Source organism: Lampetra planeri, chromosome 78 (assembly GCF_965212315.1).
Source record: "Lampetra planeri chromosome 78, kcLamPlan1.2.h2, whole genome shotgun sequence".
Classification (NCBI taxonomy): domain Eukaryota; kingdom Metazoa; phylum Chordata; class Hyperoartia; order Petromyzontiformes; family Petromyzontidae; genus Lampetra; species Lampetra planeri.
In genome coordinates this window covers 2,544,234-2,567,223 of record NC_136183.1, presented here as the reverse complement: position 1 = coordinate 2,567,223, position 22,990 = coordinate 2,544,234, and the positions used below count along the sequence as shown (strand labels likewise).

General features: G+C 49.7%; 2 pseudogenes across 2 annotated transcripts in view; both read right to left on the bottom strand.

Moving 5' to 3' along the window:
• Positions 1-12,446, bottom strand: part of LOC144738225 (uncharacterized) — a 68,151-nt pseudogene extending 55,705 nt beyond the window's left edge. Inside the window, exons 1-2 of the transcript XR_013589185.1 lie at positions 12,384-12,446; positions 11,847-12,050 (exon numbers count right to left, since the gene is read on the bottom strand). The product of XR_013589185.1 is annotated as an uncharacterized LOC144738225 (transcript). The remainder of the gene's footprint in view (positions 1-11,846; positions 12,051-12,383) is intronic.
• LOC144738197 (uncharacterized) overlaps positions 3,540-22,990 on the bottom strand; it is a 46,999-nt pseudogene continuing 27,548 nt past the window's right edge. Inside the window, exon 4 of the transcript XR_013589169.1 lies at positions 3,540-5,393. The product of XR_013589169.1 is annotated as an uncharacterized LOC144738197 (transcript). The remainder of the gene's footprint in view (positions 5,394-22,990) is intronic.

Sequence of the window (22,990 nt, the reverse complement as noted above, 5' to 3'; positions counted from 1 at the left end):
ATGGCTCCGATGCGAACAGTGCTGTCAAGACGTTGTTCGCCCTGGTCAACTTGGACGCCGGATATGAGCAGTTGAGGGCTTGCCACCATATTCGATGTGCGGATCATTCCGTCCAGATCGGTGTCGTCCAAGTTCTAAAACTGATCAAGTCAACAAATGCCGAACTGCGCATCGCGCAGTTCGGCATTTGTCAGGTGCAGCAAGGTCGTCCGGCAGTCGTACCGCCGCGAGGCTGAGGTGCAGCAAGGTCGTCCGGCAGTCGTACCGCCGCGAGGCTGAGATCGCCAAGCTCGCCAGCAAGGAGCCGACGCACCAGGACTCGCCGACCAGGTGGCATTCGACGTTTTACATGGGCGACGACGCCATCAAGAAGCGTGTCCCATTGGACATTATCATGGCGCGCTTCCAGGATGTGATTAGTGTTGGTGCTTTATCTGAATTGCAGTGGGCAAACATCGAGGGCGTGACAGCATTCCTGCGAATGCCGCGCCAGGTCATGGTCTCGTTGTCGGCGGACCACAAGTCGACATTGGATCTCGTGCCGGTGACGATGGAGCACCTCGTCCATCATTGCGATCAAGGTGAAGCCGCCCTTAGAGCGATCGATGAGCCCTTGACTGCGACGGGGATGAAAGCCGAACTGGTGCGGTACCACCACATACTGGTTCAGGAACCCGCCATTGTGGCATCCTACTTGAATCCACAGCTGCCGAAAACGACAGACCAAGACGAGCTGGCTACACTGAAGGCCACAATCCGCTCTGTCCTGCAGCATCGCTACTCGGACGTGCTCACGATCTCGCCGACGGCAGTTGCTGCCCATATGGAGGAGCGGTCGCTGTTCAGCACCCTGTTCAGCAACGTCGGCAACTCCATAGACGACGGCGATGAAGTCGATCGTTTTCTGAGCATGGGCGTCACGACCGCCAGCGCCTTCATTGACGTAATGCAGTGGTGGTTTCTCCGCAAAGAGCTGCTCCCCGCCCACTACAAGATGGCCTGCGACTACTTTGGAGCGCCGGCGACGTCAACTCCCTGTGAACGCGCGAATAGCGGAGCCGAGCGGGAGTTCACATGCGTTCGCCAGTCGTTGTCTGCGACGCTCTTCATAAAGTCCATGTGCTTGCGCTCATGGATCACAGCCAGCTGCCTGAAGGTTCCGTCCAACTGGGCTGGAGCGGCACAGGATCTTATTGCCTGTCGTCCGTCCGAGGATGATGGCAATGACGAACTTGATCAGGTTGTTGATGAGATCGCCATCGACCAAGATGACTGGGACGAGGAGGTTATGGAGGACGGTGTCGTCGACAGCCTAATCGCCCGATTCGAGAGTATTCTATATGAATAAAGCGCTCTAACTAGTATTTATCGTTATAAATCTTTTCCATGTTTTTTACCCCAGTAATTACCCTGTAATCGGGAAATTTGTATGGGATAGGGGTAAAAGGTAAGGTAAAGGTAGGCTCGTTCTTTTCTACCTTTTACCTTACCTGCTAAAGGGTAAAAGGTAGGGTAGCACGATTGTATTGTGGTAAGGTAAAAGGTAGGGTAAAGTTTGTTGTTTTTTTTACCGTTTAACTTTTACCTTACCTTGCCGAGGCCTATCTGCAAGGGTGCCCCGTACCGCCAAAGGGGGGGGGGGGGGCTGCAGGGGATCTACGATCCCACGCAACGCCACCCCTCGATGGGCAAAGGGGCATTAAAGGGGACCTCCCCAGCCGATCGGGACCAGTCGCAGCTCAAGACCCAAGACCAGCCAGCTTAGGACCCTGGGCCCCCTCGCCCCGATTGTCCTTGTAAGGGCCGGAACACGGTGCGGGCCAGTGGTGGCACTCTGGGACTCCCGGCTCTACGTCCTTGTAAGGCCGAGTTCCGAGGAAGCCAGAGTCGAGACCCGCACCTTGGCTGGGTCGGGTCAGGTAGCCTCCCCTAGGGTAATTGTAGCCGGAGGACCCGAGAGCGTAGCCAGAGTAGGCTGTGTCCCTAGGCTGTGTCGCTAGGCTGTGTCCCTAGGATGTGCCCCTAGGCTGTAACAGAGGACTGTTGGAGTGTGGTATCGTAATAATGAAGTTACCTCCACAAGTGTCTCCGGAACTCATTACACATAAAAGGCAAAGTTGTGATAATGTGTCTGTTCAATATGTTTAGCGTACTTCCCGACATGCAACAAACTTGCCATGTGGGTACTTTCCAGACTGTACACACTTTTGTTTTGGGGGGGGGGGGGGAGCATATATTTTTTGCACGGTGAGCTGTGACGTCAAATCTGTCATGTGACCCGCGCATGTGGAAGCGTAACGCATTGTAGTGTAGTGGTTAGCCCGCTGCGCTACGAACCCGGCGACCAGAGTTAAATTCCCGCTCACGGCCACTACCGGTGACGATTATTTGAACCGGTCCTGGGCCTCCCCTAGGTCGACTCAGCCTCAAACGAGTAACTGGTATGGTGTGTGAACATCACCACTGGGGAGACAAAGGCGGCCAGGCGTGGTGAATCCAAGTCACGGACGAATCCGGGTAGTAAAGCTAGTCAATTATATAATTACAATACCCTCCCCGTCTCCGCCTCCAATCACTGCACCAGATTGAGCTGTTGCTCCATTTAAGACCGGGAGCGAGTGGAGGGCCTCACCATTCTGGCAAATTGCCCAATTATGTTGCATGTAATTACCAGCGAAACGTTATACTCAAAATTTTAAATGATGTGGAATCACTCTTCAACACACCAGTGGGCTAAAGTAGTGAACTATTTGTCTTGGTAAACACGACACATTTTTTACTGTTTGGCAGTGTAGGGTGGTGGAGGGTTACGACACATTTGACTAATATTGGTCGCGAAAGCCTACGTGTTAAACTGACCATGTACTGTGTTAGCTACTGGAAGACAAAGGCGGTTGGCGAGGCTCTGATCCCGTGGAATACATATTATCTTGGTCGTGTGTGAATGACATATTTCGCATTCTCTTCTGAATGACCCTAGGTCTAATACTTTCATAATTACTTGGTTCATGCTTAACCAAAATTTGTGGTATACCATAGTTGTTACCAAGGATATTACGTGGGTTTAATTAACATTTGTTCCCAGTCTGTATTGCCAGGGATCCGTGCTTCTTATTCTCAAGTTATATTTTGATATCCTGAGGTTGAAGATATAGCTAAGCTTCAAACCTTACTGTTGTATTTTTAAAAACCCCAGTTAACTCGTAATGATTAACTGCCCTTGGGTGAATTTCGCTGTCCAAGGGAGGTTCATGACCCCTGCTGTTTTCGTCTTTTGTTTTATTGTGGGGTTTTTCCTTTATGGCAGCCTTCTCTTGAAGTCAACTGGGGATTTCCCGCAGAATGTCATTAGCCCTCCCCCCTTGGGTTTGCCATTTTTTATCACATTTTATGACTTCCCAAAGAGGCTTGTGAGTAATTATCCTCCAGCTGTCTTTTGCGTGGCAAGGCAGGAGGCAGGGGGGTGTGATTCACCCTTTCCATGCCACAGCACTACATCACGACCAAAATTATTACAAAACAGTAGAAAAAAATCACTCAATGTAATTTTATGGAAAAGGCATATATACAACATGCTCTACGAGTGTTTGTGATGAGATGATACGGAAAAACTGAGTTGCTGAGGCGATTAAGCAAGCACCATATAAATGCTAAAATTATTATAACATAGTATAACATAGAAAATGCTTGGGAGCTTATTGGCTCTGGCTCCTGGTTAGAGATCTACCCAACCCACAGGTCCGCAAATACTGGCTGCTCTTACTCTGCAGGTTGAACCTAGGAATTGAGTGTGCAACTTGACGTTATTTTAATAAAAGGCCTGTGACAAAGGTGAATCTATTGGAGCTTCATTGTATCAAGCTTACACATCTACCAGGTCTCCATTTGACTTTGTATTGTCTAAGAAGTCTACCCACACCTCCACTTCCACAAACTCCTGGGAGTTGCCTCGCTCTGCCTCACAGTCAGAATTCTCCTCCTGCTTCACGTTGCCTCCATCGATGTGAAGGTCCGATTTTGGAGTTGAATCTTTATCTTCACATTTTACCATCGCTTCTTCGCTCTTCACAATCACTTCTTCACATTTCACATCTTCAAAATCCACCTTGATACATTTTATTGCGTCCAAGCTGGAATTAAATTCTGGTTCTTTTTTCAGCAGGGATGGGCTCATTGCAGCACTAGGACTTACACAAGCCGATTTCAGACTCCGCTCCTTGGGGATCTTCTGATGCCTGTGTGTTCTCTGGAGTCTTTGAAGATGTGATGACCATGCAAATGCCTTCCTACACACAGTGCACTTGAAGGGTTTCTCCCTTGTGTGCTTTCTCTGGTAATAATGAAGATTTGATGACTTTGCAAATGCCTTCCCACACATAGTGCACTTGCAGGGTTTCTCTCCTGTGTGTATTCTCCGGTGTCTTTTAAGATTTGATGAATGTGCAAATGCGCTTCCACACACAGTGCACTTGAAGGGTTTCTCTCCTGTGTGTGTTCTTTCGTGGTCGTGAAGACGTGATGACTCTGTAAATGCCTTCTCACACATAGTGCACTTGAAAGGTTTTTCTCCTGTGTGTGTTCTCTGGTGACTCTGAAGATTTGATGACATTGCAAATGCCTTCTCACACAGAGTGCACTTGAAGGGTTTCTGTCCTGTGTGTGTTCTTTCGTGGTCGTGAACACGTGATGACTCTGTAAATGCCTTCTCACACACAGTGCACTTGAAGGGTTTCTCTCCTGTGTGCATTCTCTGGTGTGTTTTTAGATGCGATGACTGTGCAAATGCCTTCTCACACATAGTGCACTTGAAGGGTTTAGCTCTTGTGTGCGTTTTCTGGTGTCTTTGAAGATTTGATAACGTTGCAAATGCCTTCTCACACACAGTGCATTTGAAGGGGTTCTCTCCTGTGTGCGTTCTCTGGTGTGTTTTTAGATGTGATCACTGTGCAAATGCCTTCTCACACACAATGCACTTGAAGGGTTTATCTCCTGTGTGTGTTCTCTGGTGGCTCTGAAGATTTGATAACGTTGCAAATGCGCTTCCACACACAGTGCACTTGAAGGGTTTCTCCCCTGTGTGCATTCTCTGGTGTGTTTTTAGATGTGATGACTGTGCAAATGCCTTCTCACACAGAGTGCACTTGAAGAGTTTAGCTCCCGTGTGCGTTCTCTGGTGTTTTTTTAGATGTGATGAATCTGTAAATGCCTTCTCACACATAGTGCACTTGAAGGGTTTATCTCCTGTGTGCGTTCTCTGGTGACTCTGAAGATTTGATGACTTTGCAAATGCCTTCTCACACACAGTGCACTTGAAAGGTTTCTCCCCTGTGTGCCTTCTCTGGTGTTTTTTAAGATGTGATGACTCTGTAAATGCCTTCTCACACATGGTGCAACTGAAGGGTTTCTCTCCCCTGTGTGTTATCTGGTGTCGTTTCAGAGGAGATGAACCTGAAAATACCTTTACACACAAACTGCACCTGAATGGTTTTTCTCCTGTGTGCGTTCTCTGGTGACTCTGAAGATGTGATGACTTTGCAAATGCTTTCTCACACACAGTACACTTGAATGGTTTCTCTCCTGTGTGAGTTCTCTGGTGCTGTGTCAAACTCCCCTACGATCCTTGCTGTTTGCATGCTGGTCGCATTGTTTCCTTCTTGTACCGAGCTGCGCCGAGTCCCTTTGCTCCATCAGACCAATTCTGCTGAGGAAGAGTCAGAGGAAGCATCAGCTGCAGACAGAAAAACATAGCCACACCATCTACGTCAGTATCAAGGCACAGAGGAATGCACATATACACAGTCACACATGACTTACACATCTATACTTATTCATATATTCATGATATAGTGAAAATAATTCCCCAAATCATCACGCAGGCTGTTAAGGCACACAATGAGAGGGCCAATGGTCATAAATATGCCTGGACACCCTAGTGTCTTCAAAATGAATGTTTACCAAAAACTCCAAGCACACAATTTCGGTTTGTCTAGCTACGACAGGAATATTTATTTAAGAAAAATTAGCTAACATAGCAAGGGCTGTTGAAAAGAATATTGGTTGTATTATGCAGAAATGTATAAATTAATGTTCATTTGCAACTTAGAGGTGTGAAGCCAGGCTCAGATGAGCTTGAATGCGAGGATGAACAGATCTAACTTCAGCTGCATATGTGCAGTGTTAATTTCCTGACTGTTTCCATTCTTATAAAATCTTGTTCTGTACCTGTTTAATTCCATGACGAAATGGGGCCTTGCATATGTTCTACAAAAAGATCACCTCCCTGGGAAAATCTTGACTTAAAACTTCATATTCTTTGGTTATTTCGTCACGTAGATAGAAAATAATAATACAAATAAAGTGAATAGAAGAAAAAAAACGACTAATGTAGACTGTAGCCTGGTTCTTAACCTCGGTTAGTGTATTGACAGTCTATAATGTAGACTATTGCCTGTTTTTTTGACGAGACCTTTGCAATGGACTAGACCTTGGCGACGGACACTCACAGCTTTGTGAAAGAATGCTGCTAGACTAATTTGAAGTGAGACTTTGGATGCCAAACCAGAGCTGGTCGTGAACACATTAACCAGGTATAGGAGCTCCTTCACCACGTGTAGAACGACCTGATTATTCATGGGGAGCTGAGCAGGTGCAGTGTTGTATGACATTACATTCCCAGGGAGGTGTTCTTTGGGTCTTTCGATAAAGTCACATCACTTAACCGAAAGACCCAAAGAATATGAATTCCTGCAGTTACGAAAGCTTTAAGTCAAGATTTTCCCAGGGAGGTGATCTTTTTGTAAAACAAATGCAAGGCCCCATTTCGTCATGGAATTCTCCAGGTACAGAACACGATTCTCCAACTCAATATCATTGAGTAGCCATGACCAGATCATCAAAATGCGTAACATGGTTGACCAGCAGGGGACAATCCCTTGACTATAACCAGGCATCGAATAGCGTATCATTGTTACTGTATGAAATGCATTTTTTATAGGGCCATTGTGAGCTTCTCAAAATACATCATTATTTGAAAATGCTACGTAATGTAATGCATGCGGCCAGGGGGAATTTCGGCCACAAGCCAAATTGAACAGGAAAGGGATCCGACTCCTGGTCACGCAGCTTTAGATGGGCCAGCCAAAAAAATCTTAAAATCCTCAACGAATGTGAGCAGAGGCAGAGATATCGAAAACAAAAAATAATCCAAAACCCCAAGCCTCTTTATGGTACTATAGGCCGTAATTACACCAAGAAAGCAGAGATCTAGTTTCTGATGAAAATCCGTACTCCTGTGCTATAGCTGATGGACAGAAAATACAGCAGCCCCTTGAATAGCGCGGAGGTTACATTCTTGGAAAGTGCCGATATTTAATATTTAAGCCTTACCTAAATAATGGGGTTAGGTAAACGGCATATAAAATATACATCACAATTGAAATAAGTACTGTACTGTATTCCCAATAAACTAAATTACTGAAATAAATGTGGAGAAACAGTATACAAAACATTCCAAGATGAGTATAATGTATATAAATAAAGCCGACTTTCTGTGTTTTTTTGAGAACCAAATTGCGCCAACACTATGAAACATACACACATCAAAAATTCCATGCATACTCAAGGGTAAGTTATTATGTTTTTCACAAATTTTTTGCTTACCTGTTCACCTTCAACACCTGTAACACCTGCACACTCCAACACCCCGCTGCTGCTATATTTTTTCTCATTTACCACATTATCCTTACATATTATCAGGCCTGCATTTTTGCCACAAAAGTCATTCACTTCCGGCTCCTTACTGTCCTCTCTGCACACGCACGGCTCACCTCTAATATACTGCAATATTTCATCATGGAACCTTTGCCAGTACCAAAATATGATAATAGGTTTTCCCCGTTTTTCTGGCAACAAAACAGGTGTTAAGATGTTAAAACACCAAACTGAAACCTTTTACAAGGAATCATGTGTGCATTAACCACAATACTTGTGGTCAGAATGCAAAAAAAACCACTCTGATAGAAAATGCATGGTCTGCTGCTGAGGCAGACTGTTGTAAAAGGTTTGAAATGGGTGTAGCCCAAGGGTCATAAAGAAGTGGCCAGGGGCTAGTGATGTTAATGTAATAAATTAGCATGTTAATGTGAAATCGAAGAGTGGTGCAATCCAAAGCGGCCTCCCTACAAGACAGAGAAGGATCGAGGCTCTACCTGGGTAAACAACAACTACCACCACGACAACAATAACCACGATGTGAACTTCTCACTTCGGATCTCAGTGAGAGCGCACCAAAATAAATCACGCTTGCTAACACAGAGCGCACGCCTGGGATACACTGCCGAGATCATCGATGACCTCGCCACCGAGAAAGTTCAGCAGTATCTGACAAGCACAACGGGGTGACAGCCAGATGCGAACTGCCCATATCCCCCATCTAACACCCTTGCCGAGCAAGCGCACGTGTGTGTGTGAGGGATTTACTCGCGAGCGTGCGGAATTCCAACGGCTGGGACGGGATAGCACCATTGCAAGTCGTCTTCCAGAGGAGGAGGTGAGGGGGGGGGGCGAGGGAGCCTCCAGGACCCCGTGAAACAACCCCAGGATGGGTGGCAGGGATACAGACCGGCATAGGAGATATCACAGGCCATGAGACCCAAGTACGCGAGGAGGTAACCCAAGTATGCGGGGAGGTGACCCAAGTACACCTGAATGTGACCAAGCTGCAGTCCACAGCGGAGATAGTCCAATCCGAGGTGGGAGGGCTACGCTCCATGGTCGGGGGGCTAACCAGGCGAGTATCTCAATAAGAGGCAGAACTCGAACAAATGCGCACTGGGAGGGTAAGGGGGAGTGGGCAAGGGGCCTCTTATGGAGACACCGCCCTTCCCCGTGCGTGCTATCTATGCAACCAATGGGGGCATCTCGTGAGAGACTGTCCCCAGATCGCCCGCGCGAGAGAAGCACCAGGGTTAAACACCAAGGCCTCCCTAAAGAGGGAACCACAGAGGGGTGCAATCGACGTGGTCCCAACACAAATAAACTGTCATGATAATGGTGAGCGATTGACCCCCACGCAGATGCCGACAACAACACCTCAGAATGCGGCGACTGCGGGTGACTGGCTGCGGGAGCTGGTGGCAGGAATAATGGGGGCCACGTCGCTCGTGGAAGGGCAGGTGAACAGGCGGCGTATCCGGATTCTGCTGGACACGGGGGGTGGAAACGTCACTCGTGAGTGCAACACACTGCAGCGTGGTCGGGGTTGACGTGAGCCGCCTACAGGCCTCGGATCGTGCGCTGCACACTGCAAGTGAAACTGGGATGGGACTGCTGGGGAGGGTCACCCTTAAGGGTCGCCTCGGACACCAGGTGTGTAACCAGGAGTTATATGTGTCGAACGTGTTATGCCACGAGTGTATTGCAGGTACCGACCTCCTGGAAAAGTTGGGGCTCAGCGTGCAGCCCCGCCGGCAATGCGCCACCGTGGAGGGCAGCGGGGAGCGGATTCCTTTCTTGGGACAAGAGCCGGGTTTGCTCTCGCTTCGAGCCCGTGGCCGCTATCCTGGCGTCGGCCGTCACCGTCGGCATTGGTGTTCCACTGGGTTTTCCGTTTTTCTCCCAAACCTAAACTCAAAACATATTTGGTGGTGGTCAAACAGTCCAATGCAGGACCCTCCTGAAACATAATCTTTAACTGCTAAATAAGAAATTAAATTGGAAAACCCTCAAACACAGTACACTATTACTATTTTACCAGGTGAGGCCCACTGAGCTGCATAGCTTTTTCAGAATCGACCTGGACACACTGGACACAAATAATAGCTCAACTTAGTGGCTTATAATATGGAAATGTTTTGCAGCAAAATTCTCAAAATTCATGTTTCTAAATGTGGAGAAAAAGCAATGCCACTACGGGGAGAGAGAGAAAAAATAAAAAATGTAAACTGCAATTATAAATGCGTCAGGGTTGGAATCGAACCAACGACATTCTGCATACCATGTGAGGTAGTTAACATATTGTCACCCTAGTACAATATATCACACACAAACAAATTACAGTGAAACCTTACATTGCGAGCATAATTCGTTCCGGAAACGTGCTCGTAATCCAAAGCACTCGTATATCAAAGCGAATTTCCCCATAAGAAATCATGGAAACTCAGATGATTCGTTCCACAACCCAAAATTACTGTATTCATCTAAAATGATTAATACAAAATACCTTTTTATATTTTTATTCAATATAAAGTAATCAAATTTATTAATTACATTTAATCGTGGCTGGTGTGAGGGAGACGAAAGAGGAGAGGAGGAGGGTTATTGTGTAGGACGAATTTCACTTGCAGTACAGTTACTAAAGAACAGTCACTACACTTGGACACAAAATAATAAAATGCTTTACGCACACACACGTGGTCACAGCACTATACTGTAGTAAACAGTATACGCTCGCACGGATGTTGACTATACGAGTGAGGCACGCTGACCGAGACCGAGCATGGGAGATGATCACCCACAATCCCGCAGCGAGAGAGAGAGAAGAACAATTGGCTCAGTTGTGTATACTGAGCCAATGGTGTATACTGTACGTACTGCTCGTTTTGCAAGACATCGCTCGTTTATCAAATTATTATTTATTTAAAAAAAATTGCTCGTCTTGCAAAACACTCGCAGACCAAGTTGTTACTCGCAATCCAAGGTTTAACTGTACAATGAACACACTGACTCCCTCTCCCTGTACACACTCTACACGCGTGACTCACTCTCAAGCACCCGCCCCAAGCGCACCTCTCAGCTGCTGTCCCCAACTCTTCTCTCCGGTCTGCTCTTGGTGACGTCACCCGCCAGACAGAGGGGGAGGAGCCGACTGAGGGTGACGTCACGGCGCAACACGACCGCTCCCCACACGACACACACGGGGTACACTCACAGAGTACTCTAACACACGGAGTACACTCGCACACACGTGGTAATCTCAAGCACGCAGAGTACACTCACGCACGTAGAGTACGCTTGCGGAGTACACGAACACAAATGAGTACTCACTCACAGTATTTGTTTTTCTTAGGGTACTTCGATTTTTTCCCTCCACATTTAGTAACATGCATTTAGATTATTCGGCTGCTATAATCTTCCACGTGATAAGCCATTTCGTTGAGCTATCATCTATGGCCAGGTGGCTTCTGACAAAAGATCGAACAGCTCTGTGAGCTTTGGTTGGTAATATAAAAATAGTTTACACCATTAGAACCTCATTTGCCAGTAAAAAATATCATCATTGTTTTTTTTACCCTTTTATCTGGCAACAAAACTGACACCTTTTTTTGAGTCATGTTTGCCTAGACCACAATACCTGCAGTCATAATGAAAACAAAAAACATAACTCTGATAATGTATGCACTGTCCTTGAAGTTGATTGGTCCACACCCGAGACAGCTTTCCTTAGAGCCTAGTCTCACATGGTGTTGGACCAGATGACGCCAAAAGGCGCACAACTCAAAGACAATGTACCATCAGAGAGAAACTAGGCTCTAAGGAAAGCTGTCTCGGGTGTGGACCAATCAACTTCAAGGACAGTGCATACATTATCAAAGTTATGTTTTTTGTTTGCATTAGGACTGCAGGTATTGTGGTCTATGCAAACATGACTCCTCGTAAAAAAGGTGTCAGTTTTGTTGCCAGATAAAAGGGTAAAAAAACAATTATCATAAAAATAGTTGTTCATCGGTCTAAAGGGTGCATCAGCAAAACCAACTCGGCAGAACGCTCCTGAATTAGAGTGCTGAGACTCATTGTTGTAATGTACTCGAGTGTGCACCATGGTGGCTGGGAGATGTTAACTGCCTCACCTGGTTTACAGGAGGTGGTGGGTTCGATCGCGACCCCTCCTGTATATTTGGAGTTTGCGTGTCTCTCTCTCTCCCCGTGGTCGCGTGGATTTTCCTCCGGTTTGTCCCTCCACATTAAGAGTCAACATCACCACGCGTTTAGAGTATTTGACCGACAGACATTTCCACACGTTGATAAGCCACTTTGTTGTGGGCAGGTCGCTTCTGAAAACAAGAGCGGTATAGCAGCTGAAGTGGGCTTGGCCTGGTAAGAGCAAAAAAACTGTAGAAATATTTAAAAGAAAAAAAAATTCAAAGTAGTGAGCCAGATGAAGACAAATTAAACTTCAGCAGAGAATTAAAGCAAATGCGATCAGGCGAGGGCAGGAGACAAGGCACCCTCATGGCTAGGCCCCGCGTTGTAATGTTCCAACCTGGACATCGATTCCATCCTCGCTGCTACTCAATTGATATCCCTACGAGAGGAGCGAGGCTCTACCTGGGTAAACAACAACAACAACCACCACAACAACAACAACCACGATGTGAACTTCTCACCTCGGATCTCAGTGAGCGCGGGCGATGATCGGCAGCTTCCTGGTGTCTCGTGACGTCACGCGGCAGCATGACGTCACTAGCGGAGTACACCCCCCCATCACGCCGATGAGGTAATGCAGTGGTGACGTCAGAGAGCGGGGTTAGAGTTTAAGTTCATTAAGATTCCTATTCCATTGATCCCTCTGTAGTGTTGTACAGACGGACTCTTCAACGTCTTTTGTAGCACACACTTTTATTCGTCTTATGAACACAGTCCCTATGCACTGAGGGGTATTCGGTCCCCTCACCCGTTACACTCAGAACGTACAAGCCTCCGCACCCTACAGGCTACTTAATATCCCGCTCTTCCAATGTCCTCTGACTGGACCTAAGGGATGTCTCCCCGACCACTGGTTACTCTGAACCCTAGCCCTTATAAGGGCTGGAGGGCTTGGTCCAGGGTCCTAGGCTTCTTCCGCCGTCTTGGGTCTTCGTGTAGTCGAACTCCCCGAGAGCTCTGAGCGCTCTGGCTTTATACTTGTTCGTGGCCGGGTTGTCCAATCCCCGGCCACCTTGTGGAACCCTGTGATTGGTCGTTACCAATCTGCTTTAGGATCCCAATTCACCCTATCTGACCCTGACCGTTAGGTTGCGCGGGAAAACCTTGTTTACGGTCAGCTCTCACAACTTGTGAGACCCTGACCGTTAGTTTGAGCGGGAAAACCTTGTCAACGATTAGCTCTCCCAGTTTGTGAACATGGAGTGGGTAACTCTACTACATCACCTTCCCCTTCGGAAGCCTCAGCCGTCCCGGCTGTTACAAGCAGAAAATCCCCATCAATGAATCAAAGTGTGTGTGCCACAACCAACCAGAACAAGAACACCCAACAAGAACAGGAACACCCACTATAAATACCCCCCCCATCAACAACGCAACATATGTACCTGGTCAGAACCAATCACAAATAACGACATTCACGACGCACAACGCATGCAGCATTCAGCTGCCGCAAAAAAAAAAATGGGCAATCAAGAAAACCGACGCGATCTAGCCCGTGTGTATTTCGCGGGCCCGTCGTAGGGAATGGGTGCCCTTTTTCGGGCTGCAGGCTGACCAGACATCCTGGCAAAAATGTCAGCAGGGGCAGGAGGCCTCTCTGCGGAGACCCTTGGAGCAGACGGGTCGGGCAGCCTGGCAAACATGTTGGGCGGGTCAGGCATTCTGGCAAACATGTTGGGTGGGTCAGAAGGTCCCTTTGCAGAGACTCTTGGTGTAGACGGGTCAGGCATCCTGGCAAACATGTTAGGTGGGTCGGGCATCCTGGCAAACATGTTGGGTGGGCCCAGAGGCCTTTTTGCAGAGACTCGTGGCTCGCCCGGCTCCCTCAGTCCCGCATCATCTGCGGGAGGAATGACACGTCTGCGCTGTGGGTTAGGGGCTAACGGGGCGACATCCTGCTCGTTGGGCATATCACACGCTCGGCCCTCGTGTTTTGAGTGTGACGCAGAGCCGCGCGGAGCAACAAATGGCTTCAGACGAGAGGGGTGCACGAACCAGCGACGTCGTCCCCAACGGATTTTAACACATTGAGGGCGCATTACCTGGACCACCTCAATCGGACCCCGCCATGGTTTAAGGAGTTTAGCCGATGTGGACACCGGCACCTGGGGGAAATGAAGCCACGCCATATCACCTGGAGCCCACTGATGCACGGACGTGTGAGAGGCTTGCAACCTTGAATTAGTCCGCTGGCGGGAGGCGGAATTTTCGATCGCCGCATCACGAGCCTCAGACAGCTTTTGTAGGTTGAACCGCAAATGGTCAGTGAGCTTCGATGACCGTGGAAGCTGCTCTATCCCAAGCCGTACGTCAGCGGGGGGAATGGCCTCCCTGCCATACATTAGGAAAAATGGGGAGAACCCTGTCGCTGAATGTGGCGCCATGCGGTAAGCAGCGAGGACCCCTGGGATCTGCAGGTCCCAGTCTACGTGAGATTCGTCAACCTGATGGCATAGCATAGAGGTGAGGGTTCTATGCAACCGCTCCACCATGCCATCTGTTTGGGGGTGATAGGGCGAAGTGCGCACCTTCTTAGTGCCCAACAGGCGGCATACCTCACTCAGCAGGGTACTTGAAAAATTTCTTCCCTGATCGGTCAGCAACCGTTCTGGAGCGCCCTTGTCCAGCACATAGCCTTGAACAAAGGCGTCCACCACGGCTGCTGCCGACTGGTTGGGGAGGGCCCAGGCCATAGGCCACCGTGTAAAATACTCCACCCCAACCAGAAGGTACTTGTTACCACGAGGCGTTGTAGGGAAAGGCCCCAAAATGTCGAGAGCAACCAGCTCGTTCACACGGGATACCGTGATGGGCTGCAGCGGTGGGCATGCCGGCTTCGCTGGAGGTTTACGTTGCGCACATTGGGTGCAGCCCGTTAAAATATCAGTTACATCGCGAAGCATGCCCGGCCAGTAAAATTGTAATCCTAGCAACCCAATGGTTTTATGCACACCCAGGTGCGACAAACGCTCGTGTGCCACGCACACAGCTGAACACCGCAAAGCCGATGGCACAACAATCTTTTACTGGCAAGAATCAGCATCCCAATGCATGAGCAGACCGCGGCGCATGGCAAAAGAGTTCGATTTACTTGAACGTGCGGACAAATCACATGCGCGACGACGCAAAGGCAACAATGACGCATCGTTCATTTGGTGCTGACCCCATTCGTCCAACGTTATCCCCAGCAAGTCGTCACTTGCTGGCGGATTTTCGTGGTCCGCACCCGGCGCAGGATCGGAAGGAAGGGCAGCAGAAACCGTTTCAGGAGGTGCAACCGGGCATATTATTTGCGGTTTGCACCGGCCAGAACCCGTGAAACAGGCGCATTGTTCTGACGGGAGGCGAGATAGCGCGTCCGCATTACTGTGCTGTGTACCCTTACGGTAAATCACCATAAAATTGTAGTCCTGGAGGACTTCAAGCCATCGGGAGAGCTGGCCAGACGGTTGGTCAATGCGCAAAGCGTATTGTAACGCAGAGTGATCGGAGCGCACGGTAAACTGTTGACCGTACAGGTATGGCCTGTATTGTTGTATAAAGTAAACAATGGCCAGCAGCTCGCGTCGGGTTACACAATAACGTTGCTCTGCAGGGGGAAAAACCCTGCTTCCATAGGCAACCACCCTCTCAACGCCATCAACGATTTGGGACAGCACCCCGCCGATCCCGGTGTTACTGGCATCTGTGTCCAGAATAAACGGCTTTGCGAAATCGGGGTAAGCCAGGGGCGGTGCTGCTACAAGAGCGTTCCGTAAGGAGTCAAATGCGGCCTGTTCCATGTCTCTCCAATGAAATTTCAGCCCTTTCGCTGTAAGAGCGTGTAGTGGCTTGGCGATTGTAGCGAAACCAGCTACAAAGCGTCGGTAGTACGACGAGAACCCGATAAAACTGCGAACATCCCCAGCAGAGGTGGGGGTAGGCCATTGGCTGACACATTTAGTCTTTTCAGGGTCTGTGGAAATACCCGAGCGGCTGACTATGTGGCCTAGATAGCACACAGACTCCCGCAGAAGGTGGCACTTCTGCGTTTTGAATTTGAGGTCCGCAGCTTGCATTTTCTCGAAAACGGCGCGCAACCGTTCAATGTGATCGTTGAACGTGCGGCCAAAGACGATAACGTCATCAAGATAGATAAGGTATGAGTCCCACTGGAGCCCAGCGAGGACCAGTTCCATGAGCCTCTGAAACGTCGCTGGAGCCGAGTGGAGCCCCATGGGCAATCTATTAAACTCGAAAAGGCCCTGTGGTGTCCGAAAAGCAGTCTTTGGCTTTGACGCTTCGTCGAGGGGGAGTTGCCAAAACCCTGACAGAAGGTCCAAAGTGGAAAAATAACGCGCCCCTGCCAGAGCATCCAATGACTCATCCATACGTGGAAGAGGATATGCGTCAGCCACGGATATTTTATTAAGGTGCCGAAAATCTACACAGAATCGAAGACTGCCATCGTGCTTTTTGACCAGCACTATCGGAGCACTCCAGGGGCTGTTGGAAGGAAAAATGATATCAGCCGCCAGCATGTCGTCAACTGCCCATTTAACATGCTGTTTCTCCGCAGGGCTGAGCCGAAACGGGTTTTGGCGGATAGGGGCAGCGTCACCAGTGTCAATGTGGTGACGCAGCAGCTTGGTGCAGCCAATATCAAATTGTGATTTGCTGAACACATCCGAGAATTCCCGCAAAAGAGCTCGCAATTTACTCTGCTGTGACACGGATAAATCGCCGGCATCCGCGCAAAGAGCGTCAATCCATCCCTCGTCTACGTTATGAGGGCGAGGCTGCTGACTGTTCGCTACGTGTCCAACAACCCCAGTCCCCAGGGGCGCCACTGTCGCATGAGCGAGCACTGTCCCCTGTGGAATGACGGTGTCGGACAAACCGACATTCAAAACTTGCATAAATGGCTTCCTGTCGCCTGCTACAAGAGTCTGTGCGCCCACCAACGATAGGCTCTTAACTGCTTTGTTGGAGGGTCCCAATAAAATGCCATTTACTGAGGCGGTGGGAGTGAGCGGTTCTCTTTAACCGCAAGGGTACGAGCATTTGTGCCCCTGGCGGAATGCGTACGGCGCAAGCCGCAAAAGCCTGTACGGAGGCATTTTCCGTCCGTGAATGCGTGGTTGCGGGTTAAAATGCCATCCGCCGGCCCGACGGAAGTTCAATACATCCCTGATCGATAAGGATTTTAACGGGCATTTTGGCAAGAAAATCGGTTCCCAGAAGGCATTGCACCGCCAGGGAAGAAGATACAAAAACAGGGCCGGCCAATTTAATATCACCAATGGCAATTTGCGCCCGAATTTGCCCGAGAATCCCTAGCGAACTTCCATTTGCGGCAAAAAACGGAACGGAAACCTTTTCCAATGAACGACATCGCACGGGCAGTATGTTGTAAATTAACTCGGAGATGATAGTATCGACAAGCACGCGCACTTCTACCCCCTCGATCGAACCAACAACCACCGAGGAACCCGCCGTCGCTACAACCACTCTATGGGCCAGCTCAGACCACTGCCCGGGTCGTAGTGGTCGCGAAAAGTCGCCCGAACGCCTCGCGTCATACGCCGTATTTCGAGCGAAGTCAATGGTGTGTTGTGGTGTTTATGAGGACCGAGCGTGAGGGGTGGCGCGACTCGCCTGGTTATGCTGCGCCGCTCTGGAAGCTCTGTAGTCCCGGTCTCGGGATCCGGAGAAGCGGCGGCGAAGTGCACGGCAGTCGGAAGAAACGTGGCCTCGGCGGCCACAGTTGAAGCACGTCACGTCGCCGCAGGGGAAAGACCGTCCCCGCTCCCGGTCGTCGCGGCGTCCGATGCGATCCGGTGATCGCTGGAGCGTTGTGCTGAACGTCGAGAAGACTCGATCTGGAGAGCGCGCGTTGTCCCTGCTGGCAGGCCCCACTGTCATAGCTGATGCGGTGATGGTCTCGTCCTGGTCGAGCATCAGGTGAGCATGAATGCTCCGGGCAGCTCGCAGTGAGCACATATCTTCATCATCCACAGCCTGGATGACAAGGCGCAGTCCCCTCGCCATCTCCAACAGCTTCTGTAGGACGAGTGCGTCGATAGCCTCATCGTCCTTGCGGGGGTAAGCCGCTCTTGCCATAGCGAGTAGCGCGGTGCGGAACGCCAATGGCGACTCCCTTGGCTTGCACCGTCTCTCGTAGAACTGGTGGCGTGTGGCGGAAGGAGGTCCGTAGACATCAGACAGCCGCTGAAGTGCTGCTTGTAGTGTCGCCCTTTGTCGCTTGGGAATGGAGATGAGTGCAGCGAGAGAGTCATCGTCCAAGGTGGCTGGCAGTGCACGAAGTGCTTGTGCATCCGACCAGCCCACCATCTCCTGGTGGCTGAGGAAGCGACGTTGAAATGGCGCCCAGTCGCCCCCTGTGGACGAGAATTCGCGAAAGACAGACAGTCGTTGCTGTAGAGCAGCTGTGTCGTCGTCTTCGTCAAGGTCGGACTCGGCTCCAAACGCGGCGATCGCTTGGCGTCGCAGCCGTGATGACGCGGTGTTGCTGGAGGGTCCTGCAGAGGCAGCGTCGCTCTCTGATGACGCGGTGTGTCGTGATTGGCCCCCGGAGGTCCCAGCATGCACTTGGCTTCCGCCTCCGGCGGAACCCCGTGACCCATCGGCGGGAAAGACGACCTCTTCCGGGTTTGCGATGGCGGAGACGTTCGCTGTCAGCCGTTCCTCTCCGCCCGCAGCCCCCAGGGTAAGTTGCTCCAGGATGGCTGCTGCAGCATGCAGCAGCTGGGCGAGACGGGCGTGAGCAGCCTGGGTGCCGTCGTTCGCGGCGGTCGGCTGCACTGCTGGTGGTGGGACGGCTGGAGACACGCCAGCGTCTTCAGCGCCGCCCTCAGCACCCACGGGTGAGTCGGAGCTTGCATCGTCGGGACTTCGCGTGCGGTTCGTTCGTCTTGTTTCCATCTTCTGACACCAATGTAGTGCTGTACAGACGGACTCTTCAACGTCTTTTGTAGCACACACTTTTATTCGTCTTATGAACACAGTCCCTATGCACTGAGGGGTATTCGGTCCCCTCACCCGTTACACTCAGAACATACAAGCCTCCGCACCCTACAGGCTACTTAATATCCCGCTCTTCCAATGTCCTCTGACTGGACCTAAGGGATGTCTCCCCGACCACTGGTTACTCTGAACCCGAGCCCTTATAAGGGCTGGAGGGCTTGGTCCAGGGTCCTAGGCTTCTTCCGCCGTCTTGGGTCTTCGTGTAGTCGAACTCCCCGAGAGCTCTGAGTGCTCTCGCTTTATACTTGTTCGTGGCCGGGTTGTCCAATCCCCGGCCACCTTGTGGAACCCTGTGATTGGTCGTTCCCAATCTGCTTTAGGATCCTAATTCACCCTATCTGACCCTGACCGTTAGGTCGCGCGGGAAAACCTTGTTTACGGTCAGCTCTCACAACTTGTGAGACCCTGACCGTTAGTTTGAGCGGGAAAACCTTGTCAACGATTAGCTCTCCCAGTTTGTGAACATGGAGTGGGTAACTCTACTACACCTCTATTGAACATTGACCCTTTGGGTGCGTGAGCTCAACAACGTGAACATTGTGTGTACAAACTGTGTATGCAGTGTGTGTGTACAAACTGTGTAAATGACGTCACGCAACTGGGGAGGGGACGGTCAGACATTTGTGACGATGTGTGACGATGGGGGGGTGTGATAAATGTGACGTCACATCAAAATGCGCAACTTAAATGAATATAGACAACACGTTCTTCTTGATTAAATATACATTTAATGTTTTCTCCTACAACGTCAGAGTGTAGCGCCACATTAAATACGCAATTTGAAGCATGTTTTTTGGGGGGAGGGTGGGCAGAGCTTTGTGACGTCATATTTGAGGGGGGTTCTGACTTTTTGTGACGTCGTGTGACGAAGGGGGGGGGGGTCAAAATCGTCCAAAATCGCGTGACGTCATTTATGGACGGCCCCTGTATACAAACTGTGTACACACACACGGTGTGCGCGCGCGCACACAATGTGTGTGTACACTGTTGGCACAGTAGGAGGCACAGGTGGTGCATCGGCCAGTCATCTCAGTTGAACCATGGCACCTGAGTCTGCCCTGTGACCTCCTGCCGGCGGGAGTTCGACACTTCACGTGGCCTTAACGTGCACATAGCCTGGCACAAGCGCCATGGGGACATCACCACCACGTATTGGCGAATGGCAGTTATTGTTTTTGTTAGTGTATTTGTGTATACAGTGTATGTGCAGACTGTGTGTACGCTGTATATACATTGTGTGTACACAATACGTCTACCCTGCGGATGTGGACAGTGTGTGGGTGATCCGAATCTGTCGGGCGGCATTATCTTTCCATCAGCTCTGCAATGCTGTGTGGAAGCTACCTAGCCTGTCGCTCCGCATGAAGCTCCGGGTTTTCTCGGCAACAGTCATGCCCTCCGTTCTCTAGGCATGTGAAATGTGGACCCCTCTAAATGGAACATCTGCGTAGAACCACTGGTTGGCATGCCAACACTCAGATTGAGGGAAGCCAAGTGGTAGCGCATTCTCTATTTATTGCAGAGGTTCAAGGTTCAAATCCGACAGGCACCCCTGGCTACTCCAGTAACCTCAACCAAAATATGCACCGTCTGCTTAAAGAGTGGATGTAAAACATATTGTGTTATTCAAAACACATTGGTCTTTGCATGTTGGTGTCATTGTCAAAATTTGGGAAATTCCAAATGTCCAAAAATTGCACAACTGAGATTACACATTAATTATCGCCCGACTGACTGACAGACTCATATCCACATGCAGGCTGGTGCTGGGCCACCTTATGCCACACAGAGGCAGCTGCCACTTAGGGGTGCTCTTCGAGTGTTTGTGATGAGATATGATACAAAACTTTGAATTGCTGAGGCAATTAAGAAAGTTTAACACGTAGGCTTTTGCAACCAATATCATCCATAAGATATTCATAGTCTTAGGTTTTTTCGGTAAAGTCACGTAGGTAAAAATGTTACATTAATAAAAGTAAAATAACAAATTTAAATCACGATGTTTCGGAGGCAACACAAGCTTCCGTCTTCCGGTGGAACCGTCACAGCACGACAGCTGTATCAAGTAAATGAGAGATTACAAGAGATACCACTCCGTATATATAATGGTTGAGGGGGGGGGAAGGGCCAGGAACGGCCCACTTTTAATTATTATGGTAAGGTGCGGCTTGAGACTACGGCTAGACTGTATAACAAATGACTGAGCCTTTATTATGGTGAGGTGCGGCTTGAGACTACGGCTAGCCTACATAACAAAATGCTGCAAATGAGACCGAGCCTCTGCCATGTAGATGGTAAAAGCACAAAAAGCAGGTCAGGAAGAAACAGCCTCCTGCTATGTTGTTTGGTGGGTAAAACTTATAGCAGGAAACCAGTGTGTGAAAAAAGAAGCTAAACCTGGTAAAACAAAACTGGCTGTCTATCAGTAACCTGTACAGTAACTCAAGAATAGTTGTCTGTCAAATAAGATGGTCCAAATAAGTGTAGTTAAATCTGTTTTGCATGGTTAATCACATCTTTCCAATGATTACTCAGTTTGTAACCATCATCACGGTTGAAATTATGTCGGTTTGTATATTTGTATGGCTTCGTGTACAAACCTTTGATGGTAGCCAGGAGGTTTGCAGAGCACCTTGGTCTCGGAAAAGACAATTTCATGAGAGCCCACAGAGTTGTAGCAATGATCGGCAACGGCCGAAGAATCAGTTCTGCTGTGTTTCAGATCTGACTTGTGCTCGCGGACACGATCAGAGACATGACGTTTCGTTTCTCCAATGTAGCAATCACCACAACTGCAACTCAGTTTGTAGACTCCAGGATACTGTAAGTCAGGAACGACATCCTTCACAGACTTTACCGATAAAACCTAAGAATATGAATCCTTGCAGTCACGAAAGCTTCAAATCTAGAATCATGCATAAGATTTTTTTTGGGTTAGATCGCGTAAATATAAATGCGCTCTCTCTAGTCGTCTAGCCTAGCCTAAACACAACCCTGCCCGTGTAGCACCGATGGCGCTGACCGAGACAGCCAACAACTATCCGGCCGCACAATATCTAGCAAAGATGACAGCGACGACGACACGAGCCCACTTCCAGAACCGGCAGCGCTGAGCTCCCGCTCTCAACTGCTTTTATTGTACCCAGCGTGGCCTGGCTCTGCATTGGTCGCACCTTTCTTCTCGAACCCTCTAGCAGGTTCCAGGGGCTTCCAGATAGGGTCTTCCATGACCCTTGCCCCAGTTTCTCCACCCTGCCGACACATTCGTGTATATGCTCACCGGCGTGTGTATTATTTGTCCACCGCAGTTGCCGTTGCAACTGCAACTGGGGGACAGGCAGAGCAACCCCAACCCAGAGGAACACCATCAACACGAAAAAACAATTTACCCCAAAAAAAAAACCTTGGTTGCAACACAACCGCAGTGTATCCCACAAACCATAACCACGTAGTGCAACTCCGGCGCCCCCCGCGGACCGCCAACAAAAAGGACAACCCGTGGCACCCCCCCACAAGCCGCCAACACGCAGCGCAACTGCGGCATGGGCAAGAACCCCATCAGGGACCACATAACCGTGACGCCCCCCCCCCCCCCACGAGAGCCGATAACACAAGCCAAACAATATACACAACCCCCCCAAATCCGACCTTACAAGGGAGAGTCCGCCTTTACCAGAACATAGCTCACGTGAGCCGGTCCTCGACACTGGTTACCCCCGCCTTGGCAGGGTTTGCATTCCTTGAGATTCCGAGGAATGGGAACCAAAAAACAATGGCCGAAGGGCACGGCCCTTTCCTGAAATCCGCAGTAGCATCTAATCAGATCCAGCCCCTGACACTTTGCACACGGCAGTCACGGAAAGCATCAGAGACTTGGATCCGGTGCAGCTTGGGAAAATGTTGCCGGCAGGTCGGAGTGCTACGGTGGTGCTGCCGGCACCCTGCTGACACCCCGGCATTCTATCGCGATGTGGCTCGGCTGACCACACCTGAAACACTTGGCCGTGGGACCCCAGGGCGGAGGGGGCTTCCCCGGTTGCCA